Below are 19,077 nucleotides of genomic sequence, written 5' to 3'. Positions count from 1 at the left end.
TCTGCAGAGGAGTTTTCCCGATCCTGGGTATTTTTTAATTTGTGGCAAAATGTACATAACATAAAGCTGGTCATCTTAACCATGTTTAAGTGGCCTTGAGTCCACTCGGGTGGTTGTGCAACCATCACCACCATCCAGCTCCAGAACTTTTTCACCTTCCCAAATAGACACTGTTTCTATCAAACACTAACCCGCGCCCCACCCCCACCCCTGCTTTCTGTCTCTGTGAATGTCACTCTGGAAGCTGAGTTAAGGATTGTAGATATTTTATACTTATCTCCCCTTCGCTGATCCCTCCACACAGACGCACTCCCGGCACCGCACTGCCCGGCCTCCGAGGGGACACGGCGGGAAGCTCGCACACTCCCCATTTCACAAGCACTCTCTGGCCTCGCAGCATCCGGGCCATGTGCTGGGCTGGAGACCGTCCATGGAGGAGACATCGTGTCCGCTTGCTATGGCCCGGGAACCAGCGGTGACACCTGTACAGCCCAGGGGCTGCTCTTCCAAAGCACCCAGGGAGCTCCGAGAGCGAGCCTCGTTGGGGAAATCAGGGAGACTTCCGGAGGAAGTTCTGTTGCAACTGAGACCTCCAGGGAGAGAAGGGAGTCAGAGGGAAGTGTGAGAAAGGGAAACGAGAAGCCTCGCTACTGCTGCTGCCTTCACAAAGAGCTCTCAGTGGGCTGAACAACACATTCTCGCCTCTTAGCGTTCTGGCTGTCAGCAGTCCCAGCGTCAGGGTATCCCGGGGCTCACTCCTTCTGCAGGCCGAGAGAGGAGCCCATGTCTCCTGTTGTGCCAGCTTCTAGAAGCTTCTGGAAGCCTTCTGTATTCCTTGGCTCTTGTCCATTTCTCAGTCTTCAAGGCCAACAGCATAGCATCTTCCTCTCTTCCTCTCTCTCTCTCTCTCTCTCTCTCTCTCTCACTCTGTCTCTCTCTCTCTCCCCTCCCTCTTTCTCTCTCTCTAACTCTCTGCTTCCACCATCACCTCTCTTTCTCTGTTTCCAATTCTCCTGCCTCCTCCTTTCCTTCCTAAAGACCTGGTGACTCCATTGGACCCACCTGGGTAACCCAAGGTAATATCTCCCTGCGGGGCCCACTGCAGTCACATCCTCCACACAAGCTCCCACACCCACAGGTTCTGGGGGTTCGGATGAGGGCATCGTGGGGGCCATTACTCTGCCTGCTACAGGAGGTCCTGGGGCCAGAGGGCAAGACCTCCTTCCCAGAAGGAAAAGGAACTTCTGTGCATGGAACGCCTGTGGCCCCAGGAAACGCGACAGCCACTGTGGATCTCCCGTTTGCTGTTCATACTGCCGCGAGCTGAGCACACGACCTTAGCTGCTGGGTCATTCTTAACCCCCTGGACACGTTATCCCCACAGATTTTATACTCATTTAGCACCAAAGTCAGAGGTACAAAACTCTGTAATCTTTCCTGCATGCCCATCTTTTTTGGTATATAAATTCAACATAGGATGCTTGTGTCATGAGTACCTGTGTGAATGAATGAATGCATAAATGCTTGGCAGTGATGAAGATAAAGGGGAGATAAGAAGGCCTCCTGAGCCACAGGGCTTCCTGGGTTATTATTAGTAGAGGACCACTGCCACCTAGCGTTCACACGAATGAACAGCAAGTGAGTGAAGAGGCCATGGGAGAAGCCAACCATGCACTGGGGGAAAGCCCAGGAGAGGGGCCCAGACAGCTCACACCAGGCCTTGCAATGTGGCCCGCACCGCGCTGTCATCACTGCACTCCGCTGCGTTTCCATCACAATGACAGTTTATGACTGTTCAGTAAACCAGTCGGCCCGCGATTTAGGCTGGATTTTAGATTTTGGCCCCTTCTCTGATTGAGTTCGACACCCCTACAACTAGGCCCAGAGGGTCCCTGGACTGGCTGTGTGCCTGAGTCACTCCAAATCGCCTTTAATTCCAGGTCCCGATGAATTTCAGCTCAACTCTGCAGGGGTTTTTTTTGTTTGTTTGTTTGTTTTGTTTTTGCTACATCGAGCTTCAAGGGCATCTCAATGTGACCAGTTCTTCCCAGGCCTTTCCCTCGGGCCTTGCTGGTGCGGAGGCCCCTGGAGTTGGGGTCCCTGCATAAGTGCTTGCACTTCTGTGCTTAGTACCCGAGGCAGACACCAGGTCAGCCCAGGAACCTCTCCCTCACCTGCCCGCATCTGCCTCATTCCTCAGTCCCTGCCTCCCAGAGGCGCAGTCTCCTGCGGATCCCTCACAGGGCCCAGCACTACCTGCTGCTCACCGGCCTCATCCGCTGACACCACCATCCACCCCGAAGCACGTGTCTGACCCTGCCCTGCTCTGCCTTGGGAACCTCAACACTGCCCACAGCACTGGCTTCCCAACCCCGAGCTCATGATGATCTGCTCATAGAAGGGAACCTCTATTCATATTTATTTTATGTCTCACTTACAATTCATTGTTTCTGGGTGTTTTATGTTGAGAAATATGTGTGTGTCACTTACATATGACAGAAAGAGAGAGAGAGAGAGAGAGAGAGAGAGAGAGAGAGAGAGAGAGAGAGAGAGAGAAAGAAAGTATTTTAGGGATGCACAATCAGAAAAATCTATTGTCCTGGCAGGCATGGCTCAGTGTTTAAACTTGGCTTGTGCACCAGAGAGTTGTAGGTTCAATTCCCAATCAAGGATACATGCCTGAATTGCAAGTCTGATCCCCAACCCATCCCACCCCAAGTCAGGACAAGTGTGTAGGCAACCAATCAATGTGTATCTATCACATTAATGTTTCTCCCTCTTTCACTCTAGGAATCAATGTGAAAAAATCTTCACTCTTTGAGGATTTTTAAGAAAAGGAAGAAAAATCTATTGATCATGGCCAGAGTGAAGGCCAGGTCCTCAGTCAGAGGGAGCTCCTCCCCGCTGGGCCCAAGCCCACTGGGCACCGCTTTTGCCTAGTTTCTCTGCATCCCATCCTTGCTCTCTCTCGAGGTTCCCACTTTCCCAGTCTGTGCTGATCCTGCCCGGAATCCTGCCAGCCCTGGAAGATTAGCAAAAGTCAGCACCTCGGAGATGCACAGGGCAGGAGCACTTCCACCCATCGGGAAAGCATCCGTTCACTCATCACCTATTTCCTCTCCCAGCCTCGCGGCTACACCGCTCAGGAGGTATTGCCTCCGCTTTTCAGATGAACGGCATAGAAGAACACATACACTTCGCGTTCCCTGCCATTGGTCTTAGCAGTGAATTTTCACACGTAACACCAAACGCAAAGGAACAAAAGCAAAAACAGACAAGTGGGACTGTGCCAAACCAAAAGGCTGCAAAGGAAACCATTGGCAAACTAAAAAGGCAGCCCAAAGGCTGGGGGGAAATATTTGCAATTCATACATCTGATAAGGAGTTAATATCCAAAATATATAAACACTTGTACGACTCAGGAAGAAAGCAATCTGGTTTTTTAAATGAGCAGAGGATCCGAATAGACATTTAAGACCCCCTTCTGCAAAGCCTCGGGATGCAATTTAGATTCCGCCACGGAGACACCACTGGGTGGAACGTAGAAGACAGAGGGGAGGCAAAAGGAAGCCTCCACAGCCTGACTGACACACAGGCTCCCCAGACAGGGGCTGTGCGGTGCCTGGACCCCAAGCAGCAAACTCCCCCGCAGCCTCTGACCTGAGGTGGCAGGGGGTGCCGCACCTCTGAGGGATCACGCTGTAGCGGGAGCCCCTAAATCTCATCCCCCCAGCCCTTCCAGCAACTCCGTAAGCACTTACTAGCCTGCATTAAATAGATGGCTTCCTGCCTGAAATGCCAAGAGTGTGGAGGTGTCACTCAATCATACCGAGAACCCAGCCAAGAGAAAACTGGCTGTGTGGCCCCCAGCCTGAATGAAATACTTGGGATGATGTTGGGACCGGGTATAAATGTGACTTGATGTTCTTTTCTGAGCAAATAGAATCCTCCAGAGCAGCAGTCGCCAACCTTTCAGACCTCACGGACAGTGGCCCATGCACCACCGGTGGGCGACCACTGCTCTAGAGTTCTTTGGAAAATGCCGGGCAAGGAAAGGAGGTGCACAGAAAATAACTTTTAACTGTCCTTTCTTGAGGGAATCAACTGCTTCAAAAGGTTAAATGTTTTCCATAAGAGGGAAAGAGAAAAAAACTAATCCTTGTCTGAAATACATGTATTAAGTGCTTACTAGTCATGCCATAAATATTCATCAAGTGTCTACTATGGGTTAAGCATTGTACTAGGATAATCATAAAAATTATAAGGTGATAGGAATGTAATAACCTATTACTCATTTTAGAATTTTTACTTCAGGGATTTTTAATATATGGCATAAATATGTACATAACGATTTTTCCAAATTGCTAATCAACCCTTCAATATATATTAAGGAATATTTTCCCATAATCTGTGATGTCTGCTGTATCATATAGTATAGACTATTAAACAATTGGCTCTAATTTGAGTTTAACTATTGAGTCTCATATGTTCAGTAACTTCCAATGCTCTTCTTCTCTTAAAATATTATTTTGTAGTCTAGGTGTTTTTGTTTATTGTATCAGTCAGCTTTTGCTAGATGGTGCTGCATTAACAAATAGGCCCCACATCTCAGTGGCTTACAACTGCAGAAGGCAGCTGTGGAGGCTACTGTGGCACTGTTCCATGCGTCTCCTCAGTCTAAGACCCAGATTGAAGAAGCATTCCCCATCAGGATGTGCTATGCTCACAGAAGAGGGAAAGGCGCAAAATGGCTGTCAGGAACTCACAATGCCTCCAAAAGCGTCCACCAAGTTGTGGCGCTTCTCATCTGCTCACATGCCGTTGGGCAAAGAGAGCACGTGGCCAGGCCCAATGTAGATAGATGAGGGGTGCCTATTCCTCCCACAGAAATCTTGGCGAGTCACATGGCGAGGAGCAGGATGTATGGTTCCCTTCCAGAAAGGGGAACTGTTCCTCTGGAAATAAAAACGTAATCCATCACAGTCCTCATTTTGATGAAAATTCAATTTTAAAAAATGCCTTTGGAGCTTTTAATTTATAGGGATATTAAATGTATGCACTAACTTGAAAATAATACACTTCTCTTAGTCTTTAATCTCCCAACCAGAAACACATTTTTCTCCATTCATTCACAACTTATGGTTTTTTCATAATTATTCTGCCTTCCTCACACTCCGTGTGTGTGTGTGTGTGTGTGTGTGTGTTTATGTATATATGTGTGTGCACTACATAAACACTGTCCTTTTTTCCATGTACCTTAAAGAGGTAAATATAAAAATAGACATAAGAGCCAAAAACCGTTTGGCTCAGTGGATAGCGCGTCAGCCTGTGGACTGAAGGGTCCAGGGTTCGATTCTGGTCAAGGGCATGTACCTTGGTTGCGGGCATATCCCCAGTAGGGGGTGTGCAGGAGGCAGCTGATCGATGACTCTCATCAATGTTTCTATCTCTCCTCTCTCCCTTCCTCTCTGTACAAAATCAATAAAATATATATATTTTTTTTAAATAGACATAATAGAACTAAAAAATTAAGAATAATTGTTACTTCTTTTGAGACATTACTTCTCAAGCTTTGGAGCAATAGAAGAAATCACAAATGAGAGGCATCAGTTTACAACACATAGAAGGCCTGCAAGTAAAACAATTAAAATTTAAATTGTTCCTGGAGTCAATCATTGCTTCTAATACAGCCACAAAAAAAAAAAAAAAAAAAAAAGTGTTTATTTGTAAGTCTTAGAAAAGACTAATGTATGTTTGGCTGGTGGGAAGCACATTGGAGAAAGGCAAAAGAAGAAACTCAATTCACACAAAAGGGAATACCTATTTTTAAATGCTGCAGCCTCGCTGGCAGTCAAAGAGATGCAAATTGAAACTACAATAAAGAGTCGTTTAGATGTTTTACAATGAGCTCTGAACCGTTTTCTTTGTAATATGTGATGCTAGTGAGATTGCAGTCACAAAGGAACCTCCTGAGCGTTGCTGGAACGATGTAAATGAGAACTGCTTGAAACAACCCCTTTACAAAACACGGGACAATGCCCACGGAGAGCCTCCGAAATGCTCAGCCCTTCGGCCCACGTCTAACACCTTGACTTCGGGAGATTATTCATCCTGTGAGAAAAGGCTCCTTTAACATACTCACTGCAGCCTTATTGGTAAAATCCGAACATTTTTTAAAAGACAACGTAGTATTGTCTGAAAAGGTGTGGTCTAAAAAAAAGAAAAGAAAAGAATGGATTCCAATTCTGGTTGTGGCTTTTTCCCTTCTTTGTCCCCGTGGCCTCTTGACAGCCTTTCAGCCTCCACTTCTCTGTGACCCTTTGCAGTGAGTACCACCGGACCCTCACCCGGCAGGTTGTTGGAGGACTGGAGGGAAAGGTATGTACACAACTCTTTTTGCAACTGGATATAAAAGACAGTTTTATTATCTTTATCATCAAAGAAAAGACTTGGGAACAGCCCATACAGACAATAGGAAAAACGTTAAGTCTCCATCTACCCCACCGGGAAAGGCGCAGCCACCTGGGACTGTGATTATGAAGCTGAAAGAACACTCCTGATCTTTTCAAGCAGAAAAACAAAATGCTGCTACTATAATACAACAATGTAAAAACCAAGCACAGGAACAAAAGCAGGGGAGAAACGTGGGGTGGGAGACGGCAGGCAGTCTTTCCTTTCATTTCTCTTACGATTGCTGAACAGTTTTACTGAGCAGCTACTTCATTCCCACTTCTGCATATACCTTGGTGGGGGTCAAACGCAGGCCCTCAGGAGTAGGGAGGCCCGTGGGGTAACGTGGAGAGCTGGGGCCTCCACAGAAGGCAAGCAGAATGGCCATCGTGAGGTCATGAGGGTGAACACTTTGCCGTGAGAGTTAGATGCCAGCATGGCACATAATGGGTGCTTGGCACATAGTGGGTGCTCAATAAACATGGGTTGAATTGAATGGAACTGAATGGTGGTGATTGGGGAAGCCTCCTTCCCATGTCTATCCTCTGGCACTCCAGCCCAGGGTTGAGGATAAGCCATGGGCCCCCTGGGAAGCCCCCCCCCCCTTTATCCCCGTGGCCCCTTTCACCACGGCTTAATCAAAACCAGAGCTCTGCTCCTGGCTCCTCGCTCCCGGCTAGGGTGCTGGGAAACAGCCCTGCTGTCCCCTAAAGACCTCCCTCCAGGTCTTTGATATTTGGAAGATGAAAACTCCAGACATGAAGAATCCTGACAAAGGACATTTTCTGATTTGTAAAGTCACTTGTAAAAAGAAAAGAATCCTGTGAGGAAACAAGAAGCAGTCGCAGTTGGGTTTGAATTTAATGAGCCATGTTCACTGAACAGAACAAAACGGCAAGGGAAGACTAAAATTCCAGGGAGCACAGCCATCGCACGGGCCTGCCTCCTCTGTCACTCGCCCACCGCGGAGGCTGAAAATGCACCCTTCCCCTCCCGCTCCTGTGAAGGGCCATTGTAGTCAACAACCGCCTCTTCCTTTTCATGTTTTCAAGGGCCTCTTCTTGGCAAGCCTGCCAGCAACCCAATGGGCCCATCAATGGACACTGGCCAGCCCACGGTTGTGAACACAGCCATCCTACCACCACAGCCACCTCTCATGGAAATGTCTGCCTGGGGATGGTCGCTTTTTCCTAAAAACAAAATCCCTCTGGCACAGCCAGACCCGCAATCGGTAAGTCTTGCCCTGACTTTCAAGAGAACGTTGTCAAGCACACGTGAGCCAAGTAAACAAGCGGTCCACAGGGAAGATGGGCCACCAGGGTCCCACTTCGACCGGGGTGGCAGCCAAGACGTACTCCTCCTTAGCTGGCGCTTTTCTTCCAGAGCCGAGTTCCTGCCTTTGCTACTGAAAAACCCACCCGTGTGCTCACGGCCAGCGGCCAGCCTCTGGGAGACAGGGACAGGCCAGGCTCGTTTTCTGTGATGTGAGCGTTCTCCTTAAAAATATGTCCTGACTCTCTGGCTTCCGGTATACATTTCCCAAAGCATTAGAACTCGGGGGCATTTTTTTGGTGTGCAGAGCAAAGGGGGGTATGTGTGGAGTCAGGGAGACTGCTCAGATTTGGTGCAGAAGGAGGGTAAGTGTTGTGGGGTCAAACCCTGGGTTCAAAATATGACCACCGGAGGCTGATTAATTAATTTTAAAAAAAAAAAAAAAAAAAAGCAGGCAAGGATTTATTGAACTGGCCAGGACAGCCGCGAGAGCACCACACGCAGGTGGTCTCCACACGACTGCACCGTTTCAGGGGTAGGCAATTCCTTTCAAAGGTTTAAACCGCAAGAATTTTCCTTTTGTTCCTAAAATCCTAAAGACTACATCCTAAAGACTGGGGACAGCCCGCAGGGTCGGTTCCCAGTCACATCCTGCTGGACATTGGAATGTGGCCCTATCTTGCGATAGCGATAACGCAGAAGCAGAGCTCAGCGGTTAGTCTCTAAAGGTTATCTACAGTTTCTATCCCTGAAGCTACTGAGTCTGTGGGAATCAATCTCCTGTGGTCCTGGTCCCAGGCAAGGGAGAATTGCCTCAGCCTCCAGGTCTTCACCTGGAAGCTGAGGTAAGTACCCTGTGTTTTAATCAGATGCAGGGGCCAAACTAGAAGGGTTGAAATTCAAACAGCAGTTTTTACCAAAATATGGTTGCCACTATATTTCAGTAAGCCCAGCGTCCTTGGTCACCTCTCGGGCACAAGGAACACCTGGGGCCAAAATGGCACCTGGAGCGAAGCCCATCCCCCATTTCTACATCAGGGAAGAGCCATTGGTTGGAAGCGTGAAGTGAGATCCATAGAACTGGACCAGGGAAACTCCTCCGTGGCTCTCTCCTGGGGTTTAAAATGCTATGGCAGGGTGGAAATTCTCTTCTCCAAGAGAACACAGCTGCGGGTGCCAGGAGACCCAGGAAAGGGGAGCAAAGAGAAGGTGGGACAGGTTCTGTGGGTGACTTCAACTAAAGGCCTTGTTCCTTTGGTGTACCACCGCGTAACAAAACAAACAACCTTTTCTTTTTTTCTCCTGAATCTGCAACGTGGGTCGGACGTGACTAGGGTAGCTTAAAGCAGGGGCAGGAGCCCTCTGAGGCTCACTCACATGTGCGTGCTGGTTGCTGCTGGCCGTCAGCGGGGCCTGCACAGGGCCTCTCCTCTGCTGCCCGGCCTCCTCACAGCATGGGGGACGGGTGGTAACTGTGCATCTGGAGAGAAGGCCAAGTGCAGGCTGTATTACCTTTTCTTTTTCTTTTTTTAATATATTTTATTGATTTTTTACAGAGAGGAAGGGAGAGGGATAGAGAGTTAGAAACATTGATGGAAGAGAATCATCCATCAGCTGCCTCCTGCAGACCCCCCACTAGAGATGTGCCCCCAACCAAGGTACATGCCCTTGACTGGAATTAAACCTGGGACCTTTCAGTCCACAGGCTGATGCTCTATCCACTGAGACAAACTGGTTTCGGCCTGCATTACCTTTTCTAAAAGTCCTCGTCTCTTGGTGGGGAAGTGGCCAGGTTCTGGAAGAGCTAGGGAAAAGCTTGCAGAAGCCACATTTCACAAGACAACCTGCCACAGGGCCTTGAAGTTTCCGTTCTCAGCTCCTGGGGGAGGAGGCGCCTGGAGAGAGCCACAGGGGCAATGGCTCCACTGCCACGCTGTATCCACCGCACGGAAGATGTCCGGGCATCAGGACCTGGCAACACGCCAGTCAGGGCACAGCCCAAGAGCCCATCTCCCCTTCCAGATTCTACAGTCCCTTCTGGCCATACCCAACACCTGCTCCTCCCCATCTTCCCTTCAGTGTCAGTCCCTCCCAACCAATCTCTCAGACCTCCTCCAACCATTTCCCTCCTCTCCTTCCCATCTTTGCCAGATATGCCAATTCAGCCCCTCCCCTCATCACCTCCTCTTTTCCCAGCCCCCAAGTAGCACAGTTTGGATTCACCCAAAAATATTGGGGGCCAAAGAGCAGGTAGGTGTTGTCCAGGAGACTAAGGCAAGGGCCCATACTCTGTTGATCAAGTTTTGTTTCTTAAGCTGAGCGCTGAGTACTGTGGTTAATCACGTGTTATTTTACAGGTCACTTTGCATGTGTCTATAAGAGTTTAGAATAAATATCTATTTTAAAGATACTGGTGTGATACCGATCATTAAACCCAGATTCTTGGGCACACCCCAGCCTTCTCTTCAGAGCCTCAGGTGGGACTCCTGCACATCCCTCCCTTCCACAGCTGCTGCCGCCTCTCCCACTGCCACAACCTCCCACCCTGGTCACTGCTGCCCAATCCCGCCCTCACTGCCGCGGCAGATAAAACCCAGAGCAATCAGCCGGGTCAATTAGAATCTTTCCACCAGGCCTCTGAAATCAGAACCCAAGAACAGCAAGGTGCTGTGCCCTTGCTGCCAAGGTAATGGGCGGTGGAGGAGGTGCAGATGGATTTCTCACCAAGACCAACCAGTCTACAGAAAGAGACAAAAACAAGGCAGATACACAGAAAAGGGGCTGAGACCAGCACTGCCCAGGTCCTGGTGCCAACCCCTTCCTGATGCCAAGCCACTTTCTTGCCTTTCTCGGGTTCCAGGATAAACTTCCCTAATTTTAAAAACTGGAATGTCCCAGTTTTCTGGTGTAAGAGAGGCTTGCCATTGCTCAACTCCAGGGGAGACCACGCACGCAGTCTTTCCATGTAAGTGTCATCCCATGGAGAAGGTGCTGTTCACGTGTCATGCAAATGGGATAGCACCCCCTGGAGTTGTGCAATGGCAAAGTCCATAAGAGACCCTAGAGGTCTTGGATTTAATATTTAACAGGATCGCTCCACTTGACAGAGGGTGGAAGCCAGCATTGTTGGGGGAACAGAGAATGGGATTCTAATCCCCGCCTCCACCCCCCATCTCCCCCCCTACACACACACACACACACACACACACACACACACATACACACAACCCATCGTGAACTCAGGCACGTCACTCCTCTTCTCTGGTGCTCAATCTCCCCTCTTTCAAAAGAGGAGCTGCAGGGAATGACCTGACAGTCCCTCCCAGCCCTGACCCTGGGGGCTGCAGTGTCTGTGTTTTGAGAGTGTGTGCTGGTAGCAACACGTACCCCCTTATCTCGGGGAAGAATCCATTTCGATTCCTCGGTAGGAAGCACGCTGGCCTCTGGTGGAAGGTGTGATTTATGCTGACAGTCACCTCTGCAGCAGGACCCTGAGCCTCCTCTCTGCACGTTTTTCCAGTCCTCCGCCCTCATTTGTCCAGGGAGACAGAATGAAATGGGGACCTCTAACATCAGCTTCGCCAGGCTGGTTTGTCAATCTCTACTGGTGTCAGCTGCCCTCTGTTCAGGGCTAGGCTTAGGGTGAGGGTTAGCATTTCAGTTACATTTAGGACTGAAGTTAAGTTTGAGGTTAAGGTTAAAGACAAAAAACAGGCCTAGGCTAGGGTTAGGTTGGCGTTGGGTTAGGGCTAAGCCTAGCACTCAGGCTAGGTGCAGGGTTATGATCAGAGTTAGGATTTGTTTTACTTATTCTTAGGGATACACTCAGGCTCTGTGGCCTTGCCCCTACTTCTACCCCTTTTCCCAGATTTCTTTACACACCTTTTTCTCTACCCAGTCTTTAAATGCCAGTGCTCCCGGAGTCCCTTTTACCCTCCAGAAAATCGGCTTAGTGAACTGACTTTTCCTTTTAGGTGTTACTTACTTACTTACCATGAAGACCTTACGTTGATAACCCAATCAGTTTTAACAGATGCAAATGCCCAGGGAGCTGTACCTCTACCAATACCTGGAACACTCCGTCACCCCAGAAAGTTGCCTGTATTTTTAATCCCCGAAGCAACCACTATTGATTGATTTTCCCCATTCTAGAATTTACCATAAATGAAATCATCCATCATGTAGTCTTTGGTGTAAAGCTTCTTTCAAATGGCATAATGCTTTTCAGATTTATTCATGCTGTTGTGTTATACTGACTCTTTCAGTACAAGGTTTGTATTCTGATTTCTTCGAGTACAAAGCACTTCATTGCTACCTGTCCCAAGCTTATCGCAAAAAGTGCACAGACCTCACCTGCCTACAGTGTTCGCGCCAACCTCGATCCTCACGCAACGTGCTCTGCTGAGCAATCCTGAGTCTTCGATGCTTCACCAGTCGTTCCAGCTGCGGTGTGTGAGGAAAGACCAGGTGTCAGTCCTTCTACGTCAGCCTGTCCAACGTGCACGAGAGCGGGGACAGAATGTGACAGAAGAAGATGAGGGAAAGCCCTTCTCCGGAACAGAGCACCTGAGGGAGATAGCGTGACACGACGGAGAGACTGGCGGCTAAGAAGTTGAGAAAAACGAGTTTTAGACCCAGCTCGGTCACTGGGCTTTGCGATTTTAGCCCAATCACTTCACCTTGCCTGATGCATAAGGCATGGGTAACACACTTGCCATGATAATAATAACTGCTGTGCATATTAGCATAATCAATTGATACAGACACTGGGGCCTTAGGGGATTGCCCAGGGTGTGAATGCGGGGGCAGGGGGGGTGGCACTCAACTGGGAGAAAAGGAGACATATGTAAAACTTTAGACAATAAAAAATAATAATAATGACTGCTATTTGGATAATAATAAGTGGTATTTGCATATTGCCACAGAGAGCAAATGAGACTCAAATAATTGTAGGTTCCTGGTGAGAATTAAATGAATAATCAAAATGCTTATTGAAAGCCCCTGCCTGTGGCCTTTGGGGACCCAGCCAGGGGGCACTGTCACTCTCTCCTCAGACCCCACAGAATGGCTCACCCACATACCTTCCCTGTTCGGTATAATTAAGCCAGGAGTGTTTTCCAAACACAGCCCCACTAACCGAGTCTGTCTCCTGAAAGCTTTGAACAGCTTCAAAAAGGTCATTCTGAATGTTCAGCGCCAGCCATTTCCAAGCTAGCTCCCTGCCTAAGGGCCCCCAGGTGTTAGCTCCCTCCCTTAGCCCAAAGCCAAGCAACTGGCCACCCATTCAGTCCCTGCGATTGCACCTAATAAACATTTTGTGGACCTGTTCCATTGCAAAGCGATGCAGGCAGTTACCTTCCCTCTTGGTTTTATTGTGGAAAGCTTGGGCCGTGAATGTGGAGCCATACGGCAGTGCAGGACCCGCGGCTGCCAGAGCCCAGTGGGGGCCACGGTCAGAGCAGGTGCAGAGCTCAGAACGGCTAATGGGCTGCTCCCAATCCTGCCCATGATGCTGGCACTCATCGTTCTCTCAGCAACGGTCCTAGAAAATGCTGGACTGAGCCAGGCCCCCGCAGAGTATGGGGTAATGTTAAATTCACCCCCAGAGGGATGTGTGGGTCATAAAAATCCGGTATGTCAGCCTTACTGGCCTAATCCTGTCTCCACTATAGACCCACTTCTATGCAATAACGTGTGTTAATAACCAAGAGAAGAAGGGAAAGAAGCAGGGAGGGAGGAAGAAAGAGAAGGAGAGAGAGAGAGAGAGAGAGAGAGAGAGAGAGAGAGAGAGAGAGAGAGAGAGAGAGAGAGAGAGAGAGAGAGAGAGAGAACGTGCTTGGCTCCTGAGAGGTCATGAGAGGAGTGCAGACTGGCTGAGGCCCCCACCCCAATCCAAAGGCATTTGCATGGAGCAGTGTTTCCCCAGCAACGGTCTCTGATTGGTCCTCTGTCCACCAGCTGACTCGGGTCCTAAACAGTCTGTTTTCTGTCCTCCTGCCCTGGGCAGAAGCATGCTCAGGCTGGAGAAGTCCTTAACAGGCTTTAAGCCTGATGACCAGCCCATCTCTATACAATTAACAACAAAATGGCATTTTTCAGAATGACACGAAACTTGCATTAATGCTGGAAGTAAAATAATCTCTTAATCAATTTTCTGATGGCAAAATCCTGGATAAGCTTGTCAAAAGTGATTGCTTCTCTCCTCGTGTGTGTGTGTGTGTGTGTGTGTGTGTGTGTGTGTGTGTGCGCGCGCGCGCGCGCGCGCGCGCGCGCGCCTTTCTGCTTTGCTTGTTTTGCATCTGTCCCCTCGCCCCTCCTTCAGGCTTTATCTCCCCCAGTTTCTCCCTCTGTGGAGGACCCCATACAGGCTCTGTCTCCCTAGGAAAACCAGGAAAAGCCATTTGGTTTGGGGACGTGGCTGGAGGGCCAGGAGGGCCTGCAGGGCAGGAGTGTGCCAGAGGAGAGGGGAGAGTGGTAGGGTGTGGATGCAGGATGCCCACAGGAGCTGACCACAAAGCAGGAGGTCCTTAGGTCTGTCAAGTGACCGTGCTTCCCTGAATGCCTGTCCACCCACATCAGGCCCCACCAGAGGGACAGGCTAAGACCAAGGGCCCAGTGCTGCCACTACCATCACTTCCACCCCCAACATCACTATAGTGATCTCCTACGATGTGCCTGTGGTTTGTTTACATGACCTTAATCCACAAGACATCCACTGTGTACTCTGGTCCCCAGTCTTACAGATGAGAACTGGAAGCTCAGAGAGGTTAAGTGACTTTCCCAGGGTCACACAGCTAGTGAGTGAGGAAACCAAGATTCAAGCCTGGCCTGCCTCACTCTAGTAAAGGCTGCGCTCTGCCTGCTAAGATCATGCTACCTCCATAGAGGAACAAATCAGGTGTTGAGTGGCAGGACTGAACAGAGGCTAGTGCCAAGGTGAGTGGGCAGTAAGAAGACAAGGAAGTGGGTTAGTGCAGTATAAAACTCTAAAGTCTCTTCCGGGGACAGCCAAGGAGCATCTTGAAGGGAATGCTGGGAGTCACACCAGAGACTTCTGTGCCTGGGCTGCACTGGGAGGTGGGGTGTCCTACTGGACCATGGTCTCTGGATGAAAGATTCTAAGTTCCAGCAAAACATATCCCTCTTTTCACTGTGTGCCCGTGAGCAAACAGCTTACCCTGGGTGGCCTTCCACTTGCTCCATCTGTAAAATGGCAGCCATGGTCAGCCCACTCCTGAGACACATCTGCAGCGGGAAAGGAACATATTTCTAAAGTCAGCAAGTCCTTAGGGCCTCTTGGGTCACTTAACTGGTCAGAGCAACCACAGAGCCTCTGCATGTGTTCAGGCTCTCAGCGTGCTTGTTTAAATCAACACTGTGGGGAAATAACACACAGAGATTGTCCTTCCTTGGGGGAAATGGCTGGCCCGCCCGCACAGCATGGCTCAGTGCTTGAGCGTGGATCTAAGAACCAGGAGGTCATGGTTCTATTCCTGGTCAGGGCACATGGCCCAGGTTCGGGCTCGATCCCCAGTATGGGGCATGCAGGAGGCAGCCAATCAATGATTGTCTCTCATTGATGTTTCCCTCTCTTTTCCTTTCCCTTCCTCTCTGTAATCAACCAAAAAAAATTTTTTAAATGTTTAACGAAAATGGTTGGACTGCCAACTGATGCTTAGTTAGCTGTGGTGTACTGTCCGTTCTGCAACTCATCCTAAGCAAATTGTTTTATTAACTGTGTGCCATCATTCTGCTTAATTACCCATGGTGCTGACACTCGGCACTGCCTTCATTTACTTTGCATCTGACCCATATCCCAGGCCTCAGGAAGTCAGACCCTTTATTTCTCTCCCTTCAGGAGAGGACTGGTGGCAGCTCTGCCTGGACCACCTCTGTCCCAGGAGGGAGGGACATCTGTGGATGAACCTGTTCCACCTTGTTCAGTCCTCAGAGTGATGCACTGTAATGTAGATGGAGAACATCTCTATCCACCAAAGGAAGTCAACCCACAAAGGTTAAGGTAATTGGCTCAAGATCCCAAAACTAGTGAATGGTGAAGGCTACACGAGCACCCAAATCTGGGTGCCTGGTTCTGTGCTCTCCCAGCCCGCAGAGCAAGACTGGCTCAGGTGAGCTGCAGGTGGACCACCCATCCTCCAGAGACACGCTGCTGCCGGATGTTGGGCATCATTTAACGCCAGTGGGTCTTGATCCAGCATCTAGAAGGGTTCAGCAATCTGGAGAAGGGTCTGTGTGTAGATTAAATAAGAGTCCAGAGACAAAACATAATTTTGAAAGGCATTATGGGGGGTACAGAAGAACTTGGCTGAAAAAAAACAAACAAGTTCTCTTTGCCTCAGGACCCCTTGCTTTTTATTAACACAAATTGTCCTAAAGCAAGGTGGAGATATACACTTCAAAGGTTAGGGTTTCTTACAGAAGCATTGTCAGATTGGGGGGTTGCCTTTGGCTGTTCAGGTGTTTGGCCAACAGGAAGCAATAACATGTATAGATTGAGGTGCCCTGAGCTGTCTGGTAGTAAACAATTAATTTAATGCATCCTTTTCAGGTTTGGGGAAATGCCTTTCAGCCATCCCAAGCAGGCGATAACATATGTGACTCAGCCCTTGTTGAGTCCCCAAGTTTCATCAACATTTCGATGAAACTCTTGCAATTATGACAAGCTGGAATTGGCTTCCAGCAGGTTGCCTCTGGCGAGCAGAGGAGGTTCTCATCATGCAGGGCTACTGAGGCCTCCTCCTGAGCCGAGCCTCACAGTGCAGCTTCATTACGTGAGCTGAAAGAGCGAAGGTTTTTAGAGAAGCAGTGCCGTGTGGGAGAGAGCACTCATGGTCTGGATCCTTCCATTAATCATCTAGGAGCAAGCTCCCTCTCTGCTCCCAGTTCCCATTTCCCCAGATATAAAATGAAAGCATTGGGCTGGACCAATGCCTCTCAAACTCTAGCTGGTGCCAGAATCCTCTGGGAAAGCTGTTCACACACAGATCCACCCCAGAGAAGGGATGTCAGCGTTTGCATTTCTGACAAGCTGCCAGGTAGTGTTGACATCATCAGTCCTGGTACCAGGCTTTGAGAACCACTGGTCTAGACCAGCTCTAAGTACCTTTCCACATGGGTGCCTCCTCCCATCCCCCTCTCCTCCTGGTCCTCACGAAGGTGGGGGACTAAGATGACTTCCACTGACAGGCCTCCTTGGTGAGCCCTGCCCAACCCTGTGTGAGGCTCTGCCATTTCCCAGCTCTGCGACCTGGTCCGGTTCTTCGTCTCCGCAAATGTATTTTCTCTTCTGTGATTCGGGTGGCATGTGAGGATCGAGGGAGCTGTACACGGAAGGCACTTAGGGCCTGGCACATGCTAAGCCTTAACAATTACGTAGTAGAGTTTCAGGTGTCCAGCTCGAATCCACCCACCTGGGAGGCCAGCCAAGGAGGGTGTCCCCACCTTCCCCAGATGTTTGCTTGGGCCTGTGAGTCTCAAGCTGAGGTATGTGTACCCCGGGGACCTGGGACCCACAGGGTTTCGAGGGCACCTCTTCCGGGATTGCACATAATAAAGAGCCACTTCAAACTGCATCTCAAACTGTAGCCTGGCAGACTGAAAGGATGGACCTCTGAAGCCCTCCCCATGGGGAGAGATACCAGCCTGACCCAGGAGCTGGGCCCCTTACAGCCTGACTCAGCAGGTTGGGGGAGGGCCCACGGTTCTGAAAGTCTAACAGCTCCCAAGGACTGCTGAGCTCCCAGCCCACAGCCCAGACTTCTGGTAGGAAGTTTAAGTAGCGTCTTCTTATACATCAAGTATAAACAGAGTATAGAGTAAAACACAGCATGTTTGTAGATAGTATTGTTCAAAAACAAAACTCAACTCTGACTTGTGTGGCTCAGTGGGTTGCAGAGACATCCCATGCACCGAGGGCTCTCGGGGGCCAATGTAGTCAGGGCACATCCCCAGGGTGCAGGTTCGATCCTCAATCGGGGCCAATGTGGGAGGCAGCCAATCAATGTTTCTCTCTCACTACCCCTGTCTCTCTCTCTCTCTCTCTCTCTCTCTCTCTCTCTCTCTCTCTCTCTCTCTCTCTCTCTCTCTCTCTCTCTCTTAAATCAATTTTTAAAAATCAACTGAGTAAATCTTAAAGATCTTACTGGCTTGCCCTGACTGGGTGACTCAGTTGACTGGAACGTCGTCCCGTAGACCAAATGATTTCAGGTTCAATTCCCAGTTAGGACACATACCTAGATTGGGGGTTCAAACCCTGATCAAGGCTGTGTTTCTATCTCACATCTCTCTCTCTCTCTCTCTCTCTCTCTCTCTCTCTCTCTCTCTCTCTCTCTCTCTCTCCTCTCTCTCTCTGCCCCCTTCCTCTCTCTCTAAAATCAATGAGCATATCTTCAGATGAGGATTTTTTTTTTTAATCTTACTGGCTTTATTCAACTTCAAGAATCAAGCAGCATCCAATCTAGAAGATAGAAAGGAGATCCAAAGAACTCTACCAGCAAGAGACTTTATAGACAGAAGGACTGAGCAAGAATGAAGAATCTGTGTGAGGCCAACAGAAAGCAGATTCCCTAATGCTGACCAGGTGATTCCTGGGTGGCTGGCTTAAGGTTCCACTCCTGGGAGAATGAAACTGTAATTAAGTTAAAGCTCAGTTTGGTGGCATGGGGCTCAGCGTGAGTGACTCCAGTTCGGGGCCTGTTGTCTTGTTTTTAGCAGTCTCAGACACTTACACACAAAAATGCTACCCTGCTGTAAACTGTTTCAGATGGCACCGTCCCTGTCACCCCCAGACTCCTCTGGATGCAAATTCTCTGACCTGAGGTCGGCTTTGGGAGGACAAACACCTCATGAGCCTTGTTTGAAGCCACAGTGACCTACACACTCCGGTGAGGGCCCAGATGATACTGCTGTGGGACCCTCTCTCAAAGAGAAATCCAAGTACAGGAGCCTCTCTCCCCTATCCCACCATGGGCCTTGGGCAGCTCTCACAGCCTGGAGGCCCGGAGTCGCCTCAGCAGGCGGGTCTAGGGCAGATGTGCAGCAGTGGGGCCGAACGTGTTCATTCAAACCCTCCCAGGGGAATGTATCCAGAATGTGCCAGGCACACAGAGATGAATCACCGACCGCGTGGGGGTCCTCCGGCAAGGAAACAGGGAACTCTTGGCAGAGAGATAGGATCCAAGAACAGGAACATCTTATTCAGGGGCATCCCATCCTGAGAACGTGGCATCACGATGGCGTGCCAAATGGCCTGGCTGGTGGTGTGGCTCAGTTGATGGGAGCGTTGTCCCGTACACTGAAAGGTCCTGTGTTCCTTTCTTAGGCAGGGCACAGACC

The sequence above is a fragment of the Pipistrellus kuhlii genome, unplaced genomic scaffold (genome assembly GCF_014108245.1).
Source record: "Pipistrellus kuhlii isolate mPipKuh1 unplaced genomic scaffold, mPipKuh1.p scaffold_m20_p_4, whole genome shotgun sequence".
Lineage (NCBI taxonomy): Eukaryota > Metazoa > Chordata > Mammalia > Chiroptera > Vespertilionidae > Pipistrellus > Pipistrellus kuhlii.
This window is presented reverse-complemented; position numbering follows the sequence as displayed.